Source organism: Scylla paramamosain, chromosome 3 (genome assembly GCF_035594125.1).
Source record: "Scylla paramamosain isolate STU-SP2022 chromosome 3, ASM3559412v1, whole genome shotgun sequence".
In the NCBI taxonomy this organism is placed as follows: domain Eukaryota; kingdom Metazoa; phylum Arthropoda; class Malacostraca; order Decapoda; family Portunidae; genus Scylla; species Scylla paramamosain.
Window position 1 is genome coordinate 8,695,001 of NC_087153.1, and position 20,000 is coordinate 8,715,000.

General features: G+C 41.6%; 1 protein-coding gene across 8 annotated transcripts in view; it reads right to left on the reverse strand.

The window, feature by feature from the left end:
- The window catches only part of LOC135089876 (uncharacterized), a 148,483-nt gene that overhangs the window by 36,392 nt on the left and 92,091 nt on the right, over positions 1-20,000 (reverse strand). The window contains exon 3 of one of the 8 annotated variants that reach the window (XR_010261683.1): positions 1,437-1,456. The exons of 6 other annotated variants lie outside the window; for them this stretch is intronic. The gene's annotated coding sequence lies outside the window, so the exon portion shown is untranslated. Of the gene's footprint in view, positions 1-1,436; positions 1,457-17,865; positions 17,887-20,000 lie in introns of those variants that run through there. One more of the 8 variants, XR_010261682.1, reaches the window with a different exon arrangement.

Consider the following 20,000-nt stretch of genomic DNA (forward strand, 5'->3'; position numbering starts at 1 on the left):
TTAACTCGCCATCTGTGACATTCAACAACTGCCTCTCCCACTCCCCAAAGTTCCCTCCCCTTTCCTTTACCAGTCCTCTCCTATTCCCCCTTTATCTTTCCTTTGCCTCCTTCCCTCAGCCTCTCTCCCCATTATTATCTCCTTTCCTCCTTCCCTCAGCCTCTCCCCTTCCATGCTCCCTTTCCCTCTCCAAGCTCCCCGTTTATCATCCCTTCCTGCCTTTCTCCTCTTCCTTCTACCCGTCTATCCTGCATTTCTTCCCCTTTCCCCTCTCCTTATCTCCCGTTCATCCTTCCCTTTTCCTCTTCCCTCATCCCACTTTTTTATCCTCTTCTTTCCTCCTTTCCCTTCTCCCAGTTTAACCTACCTTTTTTTCTTTCCCCTCTCCCTACCCTCTGTTTATCCCCTCCTTTCCTCTTCCCTCCCCTCGACAAGTACCCCGTTTTATCCTTTACTCCTTCCCCTCGTTCCACTCTTCCAGTTCTTCCGTTCTCCCCCCTCTCCCCTCCTCCTGCTCCCCGCGGTGGGCTCCTCGCTCACCTGCACCGGAGAGACACGAAATACCCATCACAGGTGTAACAGGTGGTGATTAATACAGAGGTGTGCGAGTTTCACCTGTCTAGCTCTCTGTCTGTCTGTTTGTTTTTGTTTGTTTGTTTCTCTCTCTCTCTCTCTCTCTCTCTCTCTCTCTCTCTCTCTCTCTCTCTCTCTCTCTCTCTCTCTCTCTCTCTCTCTCTGTCACTCGCCGCGCGCGCACACACATGCACACGCGCGCGCACGCACACACACACACACACACACACACACACACACACACACACACACACACACACACACACACACACACACACACACACACACCAAAAGGCAAAATCATGCTAGCAAATTTCCATGCTAATCAACAACGACAAAAAATAAATAAAAAATAAATAAATAAAATTAATAAATAAATAAAGTAAAAACGAAAATAACTGACGCCATGACACTAAACCCAAAAATAATTCTGAGTCATTACTGGAGCACTGCCGACACGTGGACAAATACACCAAAACATACAATAATACAAAATCAAATAGAACATCGATAGCACGTATCAATCTGGAAGAGTTCGGATGGACGAGTGTGAATTTTGTATTTTGAATAGGAATACGTAGCAATGAGCAAAATAGTGAGAATCAACAGGGGAGAGACATTAGTGTAGGTAGCTTTATGTATGTTTTGTTTTTTGTTTTTTTAATGAGAGTTTGGTATGTGTGTGTGTGTGTTTGTGTGTGTGTGTTTAATATGTGTGTGAGCGTGCATTCTCCAAACTCTCATTTATTTCCCAAAGTTATCACGTTTTCCTTACTTTTGCTTACTTTACTAGTCTTTATATATTTACTTTTGCTTACTTTAGTAGTCTGTATGTATACGCATTCACTCCCAGAGCAGCGCGAGGAGAAGCTTGGAAGTGGCGCTGCAAATATAAGAAGCGAGATTAATTACGGAGAAAATTAAGAGCAAACACTAAAAGGAAATAACTGCAGGCCGTAAACTGCGAGAACAATAATTAATTAGGAGAGAAATGGCGCAATGTAAAGCAAGAAACGCTGATGAAGAAAACGAAATACATGTTCAGTTTACCCTTTATGGTCAACGTAGCTATGTATAAACTCTGAAGTGCTTTAGTGTGATGAGAGTACAGCAGGGAGGGTATTTGTAACACTTGGCTCGTATTTCTTCTACCCACTGCTATTTCTCTCGCTCAAGGAATTATTAACGTAGCGGATAAAGAGCAAAATGTTTGGGATTCGTGTAAATGTTCTTTGTGTATTTCCCGAGAGTAGTCATACCACCTAGTCCAGTTTCGTGCCCATACATTGAATTGAGATTGATATATGAACTAATGATTTTTTTTTTTTACTATATTAAGACAAATGATATATATTTTACTAGTTTTCTAAGACGTTATTTTTCTATTTACTTTTTTTCCCTTATTCATTTATTTATTTATTATTCTTTTACTATATTAAGAACCCAAGAACAACCGTGAATGCGTCGTTAGGTGAAAATAATTGTCTGATACTTGCTTTTTTTTCTTTTTTTTTAACAGCTTACATAATATAAATTTCATTCTTTGGGGAAACTGTATCTAACCCAGTCAAGCTCACCGGCCATTTATTCCATTCCCCTCCCCCCCCTGGTTAATGAATGAAGTCTCCAAAAGGTAAAATAAAAGGCAATATGAACTCAAATGTGAGTCCAACAAACCCAGCCTCGTCGTGCAAGTGTTCAATTATCGCGCGAGGAAGAGTAACAGTGGGCCTGCAGGTTTTGCGAGAAGCGGCCCCTGCAAGGCTGAGTGGGTGCAGGTGCAGGAGCCGGGAGTGAGATGAGCCGATAGTAGGGAGGACTAAGTTATGACGAGAGAGAGAGAGAGAGAGAGAGAGAGAGAGAGAGAGAGAGAGAGAGAGAGAGAGAGAGAGAGAGAGAGAGAGAGAGAGAGAGAGAGAGAGAGAGAGAGAGAGAGAGAGAGAGAGAGAGAGAGAGAGCTTCCGAGAATAGTGCATTGACGGACACACCTGGCGAACAACACCTGGCAATGGGAAATTTGGCGGAAGGGAGAGGGTGAGAGGGTGTATGGGTGTGATGAGTGGCTACTCGAGGCTGGGAGGGAAGAAGGTGTTAGGGTGTGTGGGTGTGATGACTGGGATACTGATGGGTGTGGCGAAACGATGAGACGCTCCAGCTGAACCGTCTGATTGGCTGACTGATAATGAGAGCCGCCGCAACACTGAGGCAATTTGCGCTTAACTAAAGAAGTGTGCTGACTGATCTGGTACTCTGAGTTAAGGGGCGACTTAATACAAAATAAATGGGAAAATAATAACCTCTAACAAAAAAAAACAAAACAAAACAAAACAAAACAAAAAAAAAAAATATATATATATATATATATATATATATATATATATATATATATATATATATATATATATATATATATATATATATATATATATATATATATACTCGTATATATATATATATATATATATATATATATATATATATATATATATATATATATATATATATATATATATATATATATATATATATATATATATATATATATAAATTTCAATATCGGAAGGGGCGACCTGATACAAAATAAACGGGGAAAACAGCAATTTCTAATAATAACCTCTATATTGGAAGGGGGGACTTTGATATACAATAATAACCTCTAATCATAAAATCTAATGATAACCTCTAACAACAGCCTCTATGATAGCCTCTACATTGGAAGGGGGAGCTTGGTACAAAATGAAGTAGAAAATAATAATCTCTACACTGGAAGAACATGTATTAATGAATAACTCACCTACAGCTACTCTATTTTGGTGCTACCGGCTATAGCCTAAAACAACGATCTTGCCCAATATACTGAAAAGTGAAGGAAAATACTTTAGAAAACAACTAAGACGCAAGTTTAAGCTGGCCAAACAAAGCCTCAATCTAATTCAACCTAACCAAACCTAACCTTATCTTATCTAACTTAATCTAAACTTACTACGTTAACCTTACCAGTATATTACACCACATCACATTACGTTACATTATGCTACCTAACCTAACCTAACCAAACCTAAACTCAATTTATCTAACCCACTTTAAACTTATCTATATCAACCTTACTTTACCTCAAATTCCACTACGCTACTTAATCTAACCTTACCTAATAACACAACCTTACTTAGCCAAACCCTGTACGACCTAACGGTAATAATAAAGACAAACGACTCATGCAAACGGCCACAGGTACTGCATGTTGTGGGGTTTTCACAGGCCATTAAAGTTACCGCTTGTGAACTTGACTCATTAAGAAATACGCTGTACTGCAGTGGACTCAGGTTCAAGTATAGAATCCCTCGGCGCCGTCCCGTAAGCTTTGCAGGCGCTCGTATAAGTCTGCGTGCTAAACGTTGAAGTACTTGAAGTTAATGCTAAGTGTATGCGTAAACTTTTCTATTGCAACGTCCTGCAGGTCTTGTGTCACCCACTGCTAACCCGCCATGCACCGCTAGTTATCTCACGCCAGTCATTCACTCATCACCTGCCACCTGCCACCCATCATCCAAGAGACTGGCACCTCCCACCCGTCACCCACCGCCCATCATCCACTCAGAGCTCGCCACCCACCATCCATCATCCATCCACCGGCCCCAGTTACCCACCTCCCGTCTACCCACCACCATTCACCACCAGGCTCCCGCAGCATCAGGGGATTAGAAGCCGCTGCTGTAAAAGTACCATTCCATTTTTTATGCCGTTACCGTGCTGGAAAAGAAAAATAATGCATAAGCCTTATCCAACACCTCTCTCTCTCTCTCTCTCTCTCTCCTCTCTCTCTCTCTCTCTCTCTCTCTCTCTCTCTCTCTCTCTCTCTCTCTCTCTCTCTCTCTCTCTCCTTTTCTTGTCCAGCCATCCACGTTTCCTCCGTCACTGGAAACCTGGTTACCTAAATCCTGAATCCTCTTTAGTTTGGAGCCTTCCTTGATTTTTGGCCCCAAGGATTTCCTCCCCCGCTAGATGCTGAGTGTCGCTGAGGTGGAGGCGGCCAGCGGAAAGCAAGGCAGGCGACCGTGCACGTGGCCTCTTGTTTGCTTTTTTTTTTTTTTTTTCTCCTCATCACCTTTCCTCTCAGTCGCTGATCTAAGGTTCTGTTGATTCGTGGAACTCTGCCGTGTTGACTTCATCTCCTGGCACCTCCTGAGCGTGTTGTGATCGCGCTCTATGTTTCCCGTCTTTTAGCTCTGGGGGATGTTAATAACTGAGCAGGTGTCGAGTATTTCCCTTCATTAAACTTCTCTCCTATCCCTTTCTCTTTTCATTAGCACCTTTCTCTCTAACCTAACACTTTCTTCCCTCCACTACCACCGCCCTCCTTTTCCTTTCTCCCCCTCATCTTCCTCCTTCACTAGCATATTCCTCATTTCTTCTTCTTTCAGTAACATGCATTCTTCCCCCCCTTCCTCCTTTCACTCACACCTTCGTCTCTTCCTTACCTCATTCACCAACGCCCTCTTCCCTTGCCTTCCTTCCCTCATTAGCACATTCCTCACGCCACTAATACCGTTCCTCCTCTCCGGCCTCCCTTCACCAGTTATCCCTTTCTCCTGCCGTTCTGCCTTCCCTTCCTCCCCCTCACTCGCTATCCTCTTTTTTCTCTCCGCCATACTAAGAAGGTACTCTGATCAGTACAAATCTCGTATGGTAACCAAATAACCTCCCCCCATACTCTAGGGAAACGAGATGGAAAGGGCAAGAAAAAACAAGTTGGGAGAGGAAGGTAGAGGAGGGAGGGGATTTAGTGGAAGGGAAGGCTGTACGTTGGAGGGGAAGTTTGGGGAAGAAAAGATTGCAAGTTGGGAGGGGAGGGGAGGAGAAGGGAAGGGAAGGGAAGGGAAGGGAAGGAGGAAAAGAGAAAGCTGCAGGATAGGAGAGGAAGGGAGGGGAGGGGAAGACTGAAAATTGAGAGAGGAAGGAAGGGAAGAGAAGGAAAGGGAAGGCTGTACGCTGGGAGGGAAAGGAAAGACTGCAGACTAGAAGGGGAAGGGAAGGCTGCAGACTGGGAGGAGAAGGGAGGGAAGGGAGGGGAAGGGAGGGAAGGAAGAGGAAGGGAAGTCTACAGGTAGGTCCCTCACCCTCATCTCCCGGAGAGGGTGGTGTGGCGAGGTGTCAATTTCCCGCCGCCCCTCCCGTGCTCCCAGACACAGTTTCCCTCTCGGGCGCTGTCTGCCTTAATCTGCAAGTTGGTTCGTGTTTATTTTTTTCCCGTTCCTCGCACCTGTCAAAGCGCGTACGTATGTATGTGTGTGTGTGTGTGTGTGTGTGTGTGTGTTTCATTCACCTGTCTGCCTCTGCTTGTTTGGGTCAATACTTCTTTTCGCGATATCTCTCTCTCTCTCTCTCTCTCTCTCTCTCTCTCTCTCTCTCTCTCTCTCTCTCTCTCTCTCTCTCTCTCTCTCTCTCTCTCTCTCTCTCTCTCTATCTATCTATCTATCTATCTATCTATCTATCTATCTATCTGTGTCTATTCCCTCATCCATCCATCCATCTATAAATGCACGTGCAATGATAAGTCAGACGTAACCGAGCACACCTGAGGCTGAGGAAGGAAGGTGTTCAAGGGAGGCGAGCCTGCTAATGTTCCTGAGGCTCAAAGGGGCGCCTCATCCTGCGTCCCTCTATCAGTGAAATTCAATTCATTTCAGTGTACATTGGTATTACACAGCTGCCTCTGGGCCCTCATGCCAGAATAGTGTTCATTATGTACGGTTACTTTTAAATGTAAAATTGTACTGGTGGTTCTATGGTTCTGCATGTGTACTTTCTGTTTTTAATACCTGCAGTAATCACGTTAAGTGCTGTCACGTGTAAAGTCTCATAAACAATGCTCATTATGTAAGTTTCTTTTTTCCAAACTTAAATTCTACAAGTAAATTTATGATTCTGCATGCATACTTTCGGTTTTTATTTATTTATTTTATTTTATCTTTTATTTATTTATTTTTCAGTAACAACGCTTAAATGATATCAGATGTAAACTCTAAACTCTCATAAAAGCTCTCATTATGTAAGGGTCCTCTGTAATGCAAAAATGTACCAGTGAATCTATGGTTCTACTGTATATGAGTACCTTCTGTTTTTAGTGTCTTTGATAATAACGCTTAAGTGCTGTCAGCTGTAAACTATCATAAACTGTGCTCACTGTGCAAGGTTATTTCCAATGTTAAACTCTACTAGTGAATCTGTGGTTCTATAAGCGTACTTTCTTTTTTTTTTTTTTGTATCTAATAATTATGCTGAAGTGCTGTCACATATACACTTTAATAGAAAGAGCTAATTATACAAGGTTTCTTCCCAATTTAGAAATATACCAATGGCTTTATGGCTTTACATGCGCACAGTCTCTTTATCTTTACTAACTCGCAATAACAAAATTCTGGACGCAGCAGGACTGTTTGTGGAGCGCGTGTTTATCTCTAAAAGTCACTACAAAGACAAACTGACCCTTCTCTACCTTGAAGAAAAAAGTTTCCCAAGCTTATCTATAAGTATTTTTACTACCCAACGTTTCTGGGAGCATATTTTCGTTCTTTTTCCTTTCTTCCTTTATTCTTTTCCCTTTAACATTTTTTCATATACATAAAGAATTGAATAAAAAGATCTAAGGAATACCTCCAAAAAATACACAATAAAGGATGCTAAGCCATTCTTCCTATTTATTTATTTATTTTTTTGTCTCCTTTTTTTTTCACAACGGCAAACTTTGAGATAAGATTCCAGTGACCCTTCATGGTTTGGAAAATGTTTCCGAGCGATAAGCGATGATCCAGCATATCTACGCTTCTCGTGCAGAGTCCGAGACAAGGTAAAATGGATGTTTCTCCAAATATTTTTGTACTGTACGAACCCACCGCCAAAGTAGACTGTGGGACCTGTGGCGTGGTATTATCCCTTGGTGGCTGACTTGCTTACTCCACAAACAAGAGCAGGAACAATAATCATTAATAACAGGAACAATAACTACTACTGCTACTATTTATACCACCACTACTACTACTACTACTACCACTACTACTACTACTACTACTACCACTATCATTATTATTACTACCACTACTACGACTATTACTACTCCGTCTATAACAACATCAACAACAACAACAACAACAACAACAACATCAATAATAATAATAATAATAATAATAATATTATTATTATTATTATTATTATTATTTTTATTATTATTATTATTATCATTATTATTATTATCATTATAACAACAACAGCAATAGAAATAATAAAACAATAACGATGGCAATAATAAAACAATAATAACAACAATAACACAATGAAAACAATGATAACAATGACAATAACAACAAAGGTAACAATGGCCACAGTTTCACGAGGCAACAAGCAGCAGCAGCAGCAGCAGCAGCAGCAGCGTGTCCAGTTAAATCAATAAATGGCGTAGCAATTTATACGTTAATTTGCTGATTACTAAATTAATACACTAACTCATCGCGAAGGCAAGTGTGTCTGTGTGGGTGAGTGTTGTGTGTTATTAATTAGGCTCGCTTCCGATTGCTGTGGTGTCTCAATAATACGTAAACGCGTGCGTGCGTGTGTGTGTGTGTATATATATATATATATATATATATATATATATATATATATATATATATATATATATATATATATATATATATATATATATGTGTGTGTGTGTGTGTGTGTGTGTGTGTGTGTGTGTGTGTGGGAGGAGGAGGAGGAGGAAAGAAAAGGGAAGGGAAATGAGTAAATGATAAATGAGGGAAGTGGAAGGAAAGGGAAAGATTAAGAAGTGAGGAGAAAGGGAGCTGCTAATACTTACAGTGAAGATGAAGCTTCATCGACAACAACAACAACTACTACTACTACTACTACAACTACAACAACACGTACCTACAAAGAAAGAAATTACTACAATTAATTCAATGATCAATAATAATGATGATGATGATGATGATGATGATGATGATGATGATGATGATGATGATGATGATGACACCTTCAACACTCCATTCTCCATTGCTTTCCACAACATCTTTCACTGTATCTACATAATACCCTCCATACTGCAGACACCACTAGCCTCCTAGCCTGCCTTGAAGCTCTCCTAGCTGGTCTTCTTTCCCTTCAATGCTTTTCCTTTCCTTTACTTCAATTATTTTACCATATTTCCTTTTCCTTCAGGTAGATTAATTTCCCAGTTCCCTTGACCAAGTTTAAGTTACCTCAATCCTCATATCCCTCCCGCTGTATCCCCGAACACAATTCTACATGTCCCCGGCACTCACCGTCCCACCAGCTCGCTCGCTCTCTCCTCCCTTTCACACCGGCTTAATTCCTCCACTCGCTCTCTCCCTCCCTCCCTCCCCCTCTCTCCCTTCCACATCTCTATCCATGTTCCTAAGCTAATAGCATTTTCATCAGTCTTACTTGTTACTCTCTCTCTCTCTCTCTCTCTCTCTCTCTCTCTCTCTCTCTCTCTCTCGAACGCTTCAAAATACATATTCACAGCGTTCATTAATGCACACGAGGCGAGACCAGTCATTTCCCTTTTTTTTTTATTTTCAATCGTCGCTGGCAAACGTGAAGGAAACCCACTGGTGGCGTAATGCAAGGTTGGCGAGAAGACACGGTAAGAGAAATATAACCTCATCACTAAAGAACAGAGAGAAAGGAGATAAACACATTAGGACACAGTAATGTAACCTAATATAATGCAGCGTAGTGTATACTTGCATATTAAAATGAAATGCAATGGAATAACCAGCTTGTTTACTTATTCGTCCAATGTAAATGCAATTATCTAATGAGTACGCCGGAGTGGTTCCAGAGTGCAGTGAGGGTATGTGCGAGGAAGGGAAGCGCTGAGGGTTACGGGGCTGCGACGGCAAGGAAAGAGGCTTGTATTCTTAAAACTAAGACTCGTATTAAACAAGAGACAGACTCGTATTTAGGCTCGTATTCTAAAGCAGAGACAGACTAATATTCTTCAACAGAGACAGGCTTTTATTCTTAAACACCTTAGGTTGTCATGAGAGCTATTTTTAAAGGCTACTAAAAAGTTAACTCAGGTCCTCATGGGTGTTCTTCCTATTGACGGTGTGGAACCCTTGTTAAACTATCACCATAATCATGGAAACACCTTTGAAAACCCCAGTAACTTTCATTAAAGTCCATTAAAAGTGTTCGAGATAGATTCTTTTTCAAAGTTTACGGAGATTACGAGTGTTCTTCCTATTGACAGTGTAGAAACGTGTTAAATTATCACCAGATTCATGGAAACACCCTTGAAAACACCCACTGACTTCCGCTGCAGTCTGCTAAAAATAGTCGAGGTAGAACCATTTTCAAAATCTACAAAGATGTTAAGTCAGGTCCTCACGAGTGTTCCTCCTATTGACACTGTAGAAACTTGTTGAACTATCACGAGAATCATGGAAACACGCTTAAAAAACCACATTGAATTCCAATGCAGTCTGTTAAAGGTAGTCGATATGGGACACCGAAACGTCTCAAGAATTTTAAGGGTCTCATGGGTGTTCTACCTATTGACAATGTATAATTCTCGTTAACCTATCGACAAAATCATGAAAACACCCTTAAAAACCACACTAACTTCAACTACAGCCTGTTAATTAAAAGTAATCGGAGTAGGTCGCTGAAATGTCTCAGAATACAAATCACAAGGTATCGTGATGGATCGCTGACAGGTATGAGTGGGGAGACTGTAGGGTGTATCAGAGGCGAAAAGCGAGAGTGGTACGACGAAACAAGGGTAGGAGGAGAGAGATACTAGGTTGGAAGCAGGGTGAGAGGAGAAGATCGAAAAAGAAAGAAAAGGAGTGTGGTAGAATGATAAAAAAATATATATATATATATATATATATATATATATATATATATATATATATATATATATATATATATATATATATATATATATATATATATATATATATATATATATATATATATATATATATATATATATATATATATATATATATATATATATATATATATATATATATATATATATATATATATATATATATATATATATATATATATATATATATATATATATATATATATATATATATATATATATATATATATATACAGTAAAATCCCTCTTATCCGGCATCAACGGGACCGCCGACATGCCAGATACTTGAATATTGCCGGATACTTGAATAGAAGTGAAATTATGTCCACAATCACCACCCTACACTCACGCATCTTACCATAACAAAGATCAGCTGATCTTAATCAGCAGCTGATCTGATCAGCTGCTTAAGTGTAAGCACAACACGCTTCCTCTTTTCTACAACTTTAGGCATGATGAAGGCGTCAGGCGATAAACAGTGCACAGGCGGGACTGAGTCACTGAGTAAACACAGTTCAGTGGGCCGCGGGTGGCGCGAAGTAGTGCGCTCTGGTGGCGAGGGGACAAAGTATGCCTCGCGCGGGAATTTTAATCGATTTCATGTGTACACATTGATTTTTTTATTGATTTTAAGGCTCGGGGAAAAATGTGCCGGATACTTGAAGCTGCCGGATACTCGAATGCCGGATGAGAGGGATTTTACTGTATATATATATATATATATATATATATATATATATATATATATATATATATATATATATATATATATATATATATATATATATATATATATATATATATATATATAATGAAAGCAGAGAGTGGCGAGCTGGAAGGATGTGAAAAAAAAGGAATATGGTGGAATAAAGAAAAAAAACAGTAAATAAACGAAATAAAAAGCGTGAAGTATGGCTGGGAGGAGGAGGTGAGAGTGTGGCTGCGTGAAAAAAGGAAAGAAAAGAGTGAAGCTGGCAAGGTGGAGGAGAATAATGAAGTAAACTAAGTATTGTGGAATGGAAAAGGAACGAAAATGGAAAATGGGAGTAAGGGAGTAGGTAGACTTAGAGGGAAGGGCTGAGGTCTGGGAGTGAGTGTGTGTGGAGGTCTGGAACGTGGAGTGTGAAGGTCTGCAACTCTGTGCGGAGGTCTGGAAATGTGAGTGTGGACGCTTGAACGGGAAGTGTGGAGGTCTAGAATGGAGAAGTGGGAGGTTTGCAAGATGGAAGGAGGCAGGCTGGAGAGGATCATTGGCTTTGTGACTTTGCTTCGTAAAGGAACTGGGGCGGAGGTTCTTTGAAGATGTGAATTCCCACTTAATTTCGTTTCTAGGAGAAGTAATAAACTGGAGCTCCTCATCCTCACTTTCTTTAGCGATTTCTTCCCGGGCGTGCAATGCGTCTCCCCAGCGGTTCCCCTTTCAATGGACGGGGCGTGGAAAGAAGGAAAGGAAGGCAACCAAGGGTGGGTGAGGGAAAAGCGACAGACAGACAAGCAATGCGTGAAAAAAAAATTATCAAGACCAGCCATATGAAAAAAAAAAAAAACTAGGACATGAAATGGAAAGAAGGAAAAGGAAAGCAGGCAAGGAGAAAAGGAAATAGGAAGAAAAACCACATGGAATAAAAATTAAGAGCAGCCATATGAAAAACAAAACTAGGACACGAAAAGGGGATAATAATAAAAACAGGGGAAAGAAAATATGAACTGGAAAAATGTGGGAGGCAACCAGAGGAAAAAAAAGGGGGGGTATTAAAAGAATAAAAGGAAAAGCAGCCAGTTGAAAAAAAATGCGAGAAAGGAGAGAAAGAACAAGGAAACAACATGGCTCGAAGAAAAAGGAAAATGAGGACATGGAAAAAAACAAAGTCAGCAAGAGAAAATATGAAGGTAAAAGAAAAAAAATTAGAGAATGTGGATAACAACCAGAGAAAGAAATGGGAACACAGCAACAACAACAACAAAAGGTATAAACCAGAAAAAGGAAGACTGTAACAAGAAAAGAATGGAAACGTGGAAAGCAGTCAGATGAAAGAAAATAATTGAGACGTCGGAAACATGAAAACATCAAGTATATAGAATCATAAAATTATAAATAAAACTTGTAAAAATTACATTTCTACTCTCGTATCAATTTGGAGCTTATCCATGAGTCTGTCTACTCCTGCTGATGTGTTGTGTGTGTCGTATTTGTATTGTCTTGTACTGTGTTGCATTTGTAAGTGAATTGCATTGGATGTCGTTGTGCTGTATTGTATTGTATTGTATTGTATTGAAACGTATTTGCATGGTACTGTATTATATTATAAAGTACTGTAATTTGCATTGTATTTTACTTTATTGTTATGCATTTGTATTTTATTATATTATATTGTATCAGAGGATAAGTGTCTTGAAACCTCCTATGTAGATGTGTACATGTATGAATGTATGTACATAATTTATGTATGTATGTGGTTTTATAGTCTATCAAAACTCTACATTATCAATAAGAAAAACACCCGTGAGAACCTATACAACCGTCTCTGTAGCCTTTGGAAATTAATAATTCTCACGAGAAACCAAAACGTTTAAGATATCTCATAAGTAGTGTGGATGTTACAGGAAGAGTATGAGAGTTTCTTGATGCGCTCTGTTATTTACACGAAGGATATGCCTCAAAAAAATAAATGAAATCAAATTTCTCTCTCTCTCTCTCTCTCTCTCTCTCTCTCTCTCTCTCTCTCTCTCTCTCTCTCTCTCTCTCTCTCTCTCTCTCTCTCTCTCTCTCTCTCTCTCTCTCTCTCTCTCTCCCCTCGTGCGCAAGTTTTTTTTTTGTTTTTTTTCTGGGCGACAGTCAGCGGGCTTTATTGCTACATTTATTTGACAGCCCTCCGCCTGTCCCAACGCGCGTCAATAAAAAGGGAAAGACGAGTGCTTGTACCGACCGCCGCAGGCTTCATTGAGCTGCCGCGGGTCTTGCTGTGAGGGTTTTGTCCAACTCACCTCACCTGGGAAAGGACACGTGATTGGTGGACACATCCGTCTTAGTTGCTGGTGCCCCCTGTCTGGGACCGTGGCTAAAAACAGTGAGAAGTTGGACAGGGTTGGAAAGGTAGAGGAGTATTAATCAAATAGAAAAGAAATCGCATGATGCATGTAAACTCAATAATAAAATGTACAGTTGTGGTCTGAGGTGTTCCAGGGACGGCACGCCTGTAATCGCTGCAAGTGATTCCCTTAACCCGCTCACCTACACAGGTCTGCATTAATTCAAGCTGATTTAGACAAACAGGAATTACACTGGTACAGGTGTTGATCTCGACCCCCCCCATCCCACATCCCCCACTCCCTCCCCTTGAAAGCAGCGACAGTCAGCACGACGCTCTCTCAACACGCTTGCACGGCAAACAGCATCCTGAGATTAGCTGAGATTAGCTGAGCGTTAAGATGAGCCAATTGTTTGGACGGGCAAGGCAGCGGCTCCCTCAATCTCGAAAGGAAATGTGATTTTGGTGGCGTTATTGAAGTTTGCAAAGCTCTCCCTGCCTTAAAGCAGCGCCGAGTCAAGGGCTGATTCATTCCAACTTGTATGATTACTGCAGCCAGCATTTTCAGTCATCATATATTATCAGTCATGTTTCTTATACAAATACAGAAGGATATTTTGTATTTAACTCATATACTCATAAGACTACTTATACTATTGTTTGGTTATATTCAATATGAACAAGTCTTTAAAAAACTGTGTACTATCCCTAAATTATACTACAAAATAACTGATAATATGAACATTCTCAGAGTATTAATAATGAAGGGAATATATGCCTGCCTCATTGAGTACTTGCTTCACATGAAGATAGTGGCCAACAAAAAAAAATGAAAAATGAGACAATCAACATCACCATCGACCAAGAGACAAGGTGTTGTGAGTGAAAGCAATGCCAGGCTGACTCCCGTCTTGCTCGGTCGGTCCTGAGGCAATACAGGGATACGCACCGTGCAATGCTCACCACCAGGGATGCTGTGGCTATACGTTCCTCGCTCAAAACCCAGGGAGTCTCAATGCATCCCTTCTCCTCAGCGAGTATGAAAGGCAGGTGAGCCACACACTCCGCCACCCTGCGGTACATCCCACACCTCACCCACTCCAGTGAAGGAAAATGCAGGTAATTATGTATGTAGCAGGTACGCGTTATTATGAATGAATAAGATGCGACCTGCTGGGTGTTAATCCCTTCCCGAGCTGCTGGTCGCTGACAGTCAGTTTATTCACAGAGAATGAATATCAGCCACCAGTAACCGCAGTAGCCTCAAGACAAAGGCGTCGATACGCTCCGCCCGTAGTCACCTGCCAAATAACACAACCTCTAAAGTGAATTAGAGGAAACTCAGTGTTGCTGTCTAACTTGTCATGCTCGCGCACGCTTTTATGGTATTTTTTATCACATTAACTTTATCTCCCTCCTTTTCTTAATTTGCAAATACAATTTCTCTTCTATGGAACTAACTCTTTTTGCCACGACAGTATGTATAGTTGAACAGCTTATCGACAATTATTTTTGCGTATTGAATAACAGTTACATTTAAGGTAATCTCCCTTATTTTCTCCTATTTTCCCCATCCAGTTGAGCTTTTTGAGTCCGCATAACCAGCGTTCGTTGCCTGAATGCATTCAAGGCATTTGCAAACACTCCTTCACTTCGTCACGTTCATTTCTCTTCCTACAGTCCAAATTTTCAGATGCATTATTCTCACTTTCCCTTCGCCTACCACTAGAACGAATAGGAATCCTCCCCACGAAGGTCCCTCCCATCCTACGCCTGCCCCACTCACTAACAACGACGCTCGGTAGGGTGTTTCCGCCAATCCTGCCTCCTACGTGGATCTGCTTTTCAAATTTGCGTCCACACATTACCATCACCCACCGTCCATCAAGCTGCCGCACCGTTTCTAGGTGTGTGTGTGTGTGTGTGTGTGTGTGTGTGTGTGTGTGTGTGTGTGTGTGTGTGTGTGTGTGTGTGTGTGTGTGTGTGTGTGTGTGTGTGTGTGTGTGTGTGTGTGTGTGCGCGCGCGCGCGCGCGAGCGTACCTGTTCATGCATGAAGGATGCCACAAAAAAAAGAATAAGAATAGCCCGTTAATCTGTCACTCCCACAAAAAAAAAAGTAAAGCAGAGAAAAGAAAATCCAAAATGAAAGCCAGATTAATTCCGGAAGTGTCCCGATGCCATGTTTGTGCCAATTCACGTAAATGAACACACGCGGCGCTATTCTAACCAGCGCTCATAAAGTCATGGGACACAAGGACGATCGTAGCACCTAGAATGGCCACATCTCTGCAGGGACGATCCGGAACTACAAGTCAAGTATGCGGCTGGGAGCGTTTGCCAGGACCGAGCACCGCGGGGAGGGAGGGAGGGAGGGAGGGAGGGAGAGAGGGAGGGAAGGAGGAAGGGAGGAGGTGCAGAGTTCTATGAAGACAAGGTTTCCCTGGTCTTCCTGTGAACTCCTCTGTGTGCGAGACTGTGTTGCTGTAACGAGATTATGTCCTGCACACATCAAAGTTATTGTGTTGTGAGAAGGCGAAGGAAACTTTTAACCAAATGAACACGGCGGCACAAACTTGAATTTTCTCCTTTTTTGTTAGTCTCTCTCTCTCTCTCTCTCTCTCTCTCTCTCTCTCTCTCTCTCTCTCTCTCTCTCTACTTATGTAACTATCTATATCTATTTTACCTCTCTCTCACCATGAAAACTCTCCACAGCAGCACAGCATTACATCGTGGCAGCACAGGTAAACACTCTTCCCCTAACATAACATACCGACACTGTTTCCCCTCTCTACTACAGCTATGTCACCAGTCCTGCTACAGTCCTTCAATGCTCCACCAAGCCCACGCTCAGCAATGCAAATACCAAGTGGTGTTATAACAGTTTCTACCACCCCACATCCCCTTTCCATTGCCCGAATTTTCAAACATTTCAGCGTCATATCACGATTACTTTCAACGTGCTTTATGGGAGGCAATTGAAGTTATTTAGAGTATTTTCACGATTCTACTACGAGTTTAATAGGTATTCAGCATCATCAATGGCTAAAACACCATTGAACACACAAGTAATTAACTTTGTGGATTTTGAAAACAATCCTAACGAAAGAACAGAGTGTTTCTGCTTACGGGTAATAATGAGTCATCACACCTACTCTCCTTTAGCATGGCGTCCCTTTCTATTGAGTCTATCACCAGTCTTTGGACCATATTCTGAAGCATTTCGACGCCGCACCTGCAATACATTCAAAAGGCTCTACTAGTTGAAGCTACACGGGATTTCAAGGATGTTTTTTATGTTTCTAGGGACAGATTAACAAGACTTCTACATATCAAAAGGAGAAACACTATTCCAAACCCGTCTAATCATCCCTGTGGCCTTTGAAAAATAGTCACGGTGGGAGAGCTGAGCGTTTATAGCAATCACTTTCCAGCACCTGACCTGCCGTCCCCCCTTTCACACAACACAGCCCTCCACCGTTCACTCCACTGCCCGTAGGTACTCTTGGCTACATTGTGGGGTTATTTCCACAGTAAACACAGCACAAGGGGATTACGTCCTCCAAGTACTAGAACTGCCCCGTCAGCGTTCTGTTTACGGACAAATATTAGTCGGGATATTTCCAAAGAAAGTTTTGTTCCTGGGAGAAAAATGTACCCTGTAAGATTTTTATTTACTTTTTTCATTTTTTTTTTTTTTTACTAGGTGTATAATATTGAAGAAATGCGTGGTCGTAAAAAGTCGGTTGATTATGTGCATTTTTTTTCTTCCTGTATCAACAAAACGTCAAGGTGATTTCAGAGAGAGAGAGAGAGAGAGAGAGAGAGTTCACAGCAAAGTTTGCCTCGGGATGTCAGGAGGTTCCGATGAATTCTGGAGGTGGACATGTCACGCTGAGATATTAAAGTCGTCTGACCATCACGACACACACACACACACACACACACACACACACACACACACACAATGAGAGAAAGAGAGAGAGAGAGAGAGAGAGAGAGAGAGAGAGAGAGAGAGAGAGAGAGAGAGAGAGAGAGAGAGATTGCTGCAACTGTAATTCTTTTTCCTTGTTTCACTGATCTTTTAGCTTTTGTTTTCAGATTTATAGGGTGGTTTCATCTCTCTCTCTCTCTCTCTCTCTCTCTCTCTCTCTCTCTCTCTCTCTCTCTCTCTCTCTCTCTCTCTCTCTCTCTCCACCTGCGAGCTTTGCACCCTATAACTTTCATGCAAATCGACTCCTTCACACTCATCTCTCATTTCCTTGCATAAGTTTTCTTTTTTTTTTATGTAAATCGTGTTTGTTCTTCCTACACCTTGACGTTTTCCATTTACCGGACCTTTCACCTCGCTCCCTTCCCTCGGGCTGAAATAGGAAAATAACTAGTGATGTTAATAAGAAAGAAGAGGAGGAGGAAGAGGAGGAGGAAGAACAAGAACAAGAACCAGAAGAGCAAGAACATGAAAAAGAAGAAAAAGAAAAAAATATCATATAATCATCAGCAACAACAATAACAACAACAATAAACTATAAAAAAAATTTTCTGATGAGATCCTGAGCTGACAAACCAATCAGTGAATTAAACACACCCACCCTCCTCCACACCCACACACACACACACACACACACACACCATGTCCAGGCGTCCCAATCGCGTGTCCTTTTATTCTTAATCACAGTTTCCTCCAAAATTAACGGTGCCCCTGCCAATATTAGAAGCGTCCTACTAATTTTCACATGCAAATATCTGGTGTAATATTACGGGAGCGGTGCCTGGAGGGGTCCGCGGCCGCGGCGGGGAACAGGGGGGGCTGCCACAATGGTCTGCCTGCGTCTGGTGCTCGAGGCGAAAGAACGACGTGTCAACTCGATATTAATTAATTTCTACTACAGGTGCTAAGTTAACAAATTCTAAGCTGCAATGTTTCATTATAGCTTGTTTTACACTACTGTGGCCATGAGATGCCTTGAGACACCGCGAAACCCCAATGCTGTTCAGTATGCACTTATTGGTCTTAATCTTTGCCTGGAAAGTAATGAGGGACTGAAAAAGCACCGCCGTCAAGGACAAGGCGGTGTGGTGACTTGGTGACTGGCATAAAGAGGCGACACAGGCACAACCCTCTTAGGGATGGATGTCACCTGACAGCAGCATTCGTCTCTGAATAAATTTCCTAATTTTGCCAGTAAAAGAGGCAGAAGACTTCCATAGTTTCCGGAGATGGCAACAAAGGCACATCGTGAAGGCAGCGAGGCAAGCAATACGTCTTGATTAATGCCTGCCGCCCCTCACAGGGGCCTCCCACGCGCCGGCCTGCCCACAACTTTAAAAAGTAATAAAAAGCGCATGGGTAAAACTTGGTCAGCAAGCGATTCTTGTTCTCTTTACTTGCATGCAATTAAAACTTTAGACTCTGTCACTGAAAAGTCTACATTCGTTGATATCCTTCGTTATGGAGGTAAAGATTCAAATCAAGAACTTCATATGTTGAATATCCCACAGTTTCATGTGCAGGCAAACTATCGAGGCTCTGCTCTCGGGAGGAGAAGCAGCGCCCCGTTCACCCAACGCGCTGCTAACTGTTTATCTTGGGGGTGTAATGTTTTCGACCAGACGCACCAGGCAGGCAAATAACGCCCGGACAGAAAGAGGCAACACTCTAACCCAAGAGTGTCGTTGGTAAATAGCGCAAGTTTGGAATTTTTTTTTTTTTCTTTTTCTAACTCTTTGAAAGTTAAACTTTTACCAAGAAGCGATGAAGTCGAGAGCCTCAGGCACTGTGCATCACTATAACACTGTAAACCGATTTTTCTCACCAAGACGTCGAGATATAGGTTACATTGTGTTGGCGAGGGTAATACTACGAATATATTAATATATAACAAAAATTAAAAAGACCTGAACTGAAGCTATATAAAAAAAGTCTGCGGTCACCTGTTGCAGCCTCACATGAAGCACCACATGGAGTTTTTTTTTTTTTTTCACAATTTTCCCCTACGTCCCGAAGCAGTTGCGTACAAGAGATATTTCCGATATAAGATAACTGACGATTTTATCAGCGCCACGCACCCTTAGCAACGCATCAGCGAAGTCGAGGGGGGATTGACGGGGTGGAACCAGAACACGTTCACGATGCAGAGGAATTTTTGAGGCGCTGTTCCCAAAGGAGTGAGGGACAGCGCATTTCCTAGACAGGTATCGAGTGTTTGTAACCAGGGGAAGGTTAGCTCTGCAGTGCACCACACCTCCACCCTGCTAACACCCACCGCCCACGCTACAAGACACCCCGCCGCCGAGGGTGTGAACACGAAGGGTGAGGGCGCCGCACCCACGCCTCGGATCATCATTTTGCCCCTAACTGTCAGTTCCGTGTCCAAAAGAAGAGTGAATCAGTTTTTTCCACCACCAAAGGCTTGTGACCATATGTTACCTCGTTTATTTGTTAATGAAGGCACATGCTACTCCGTCCTGTCTGGAA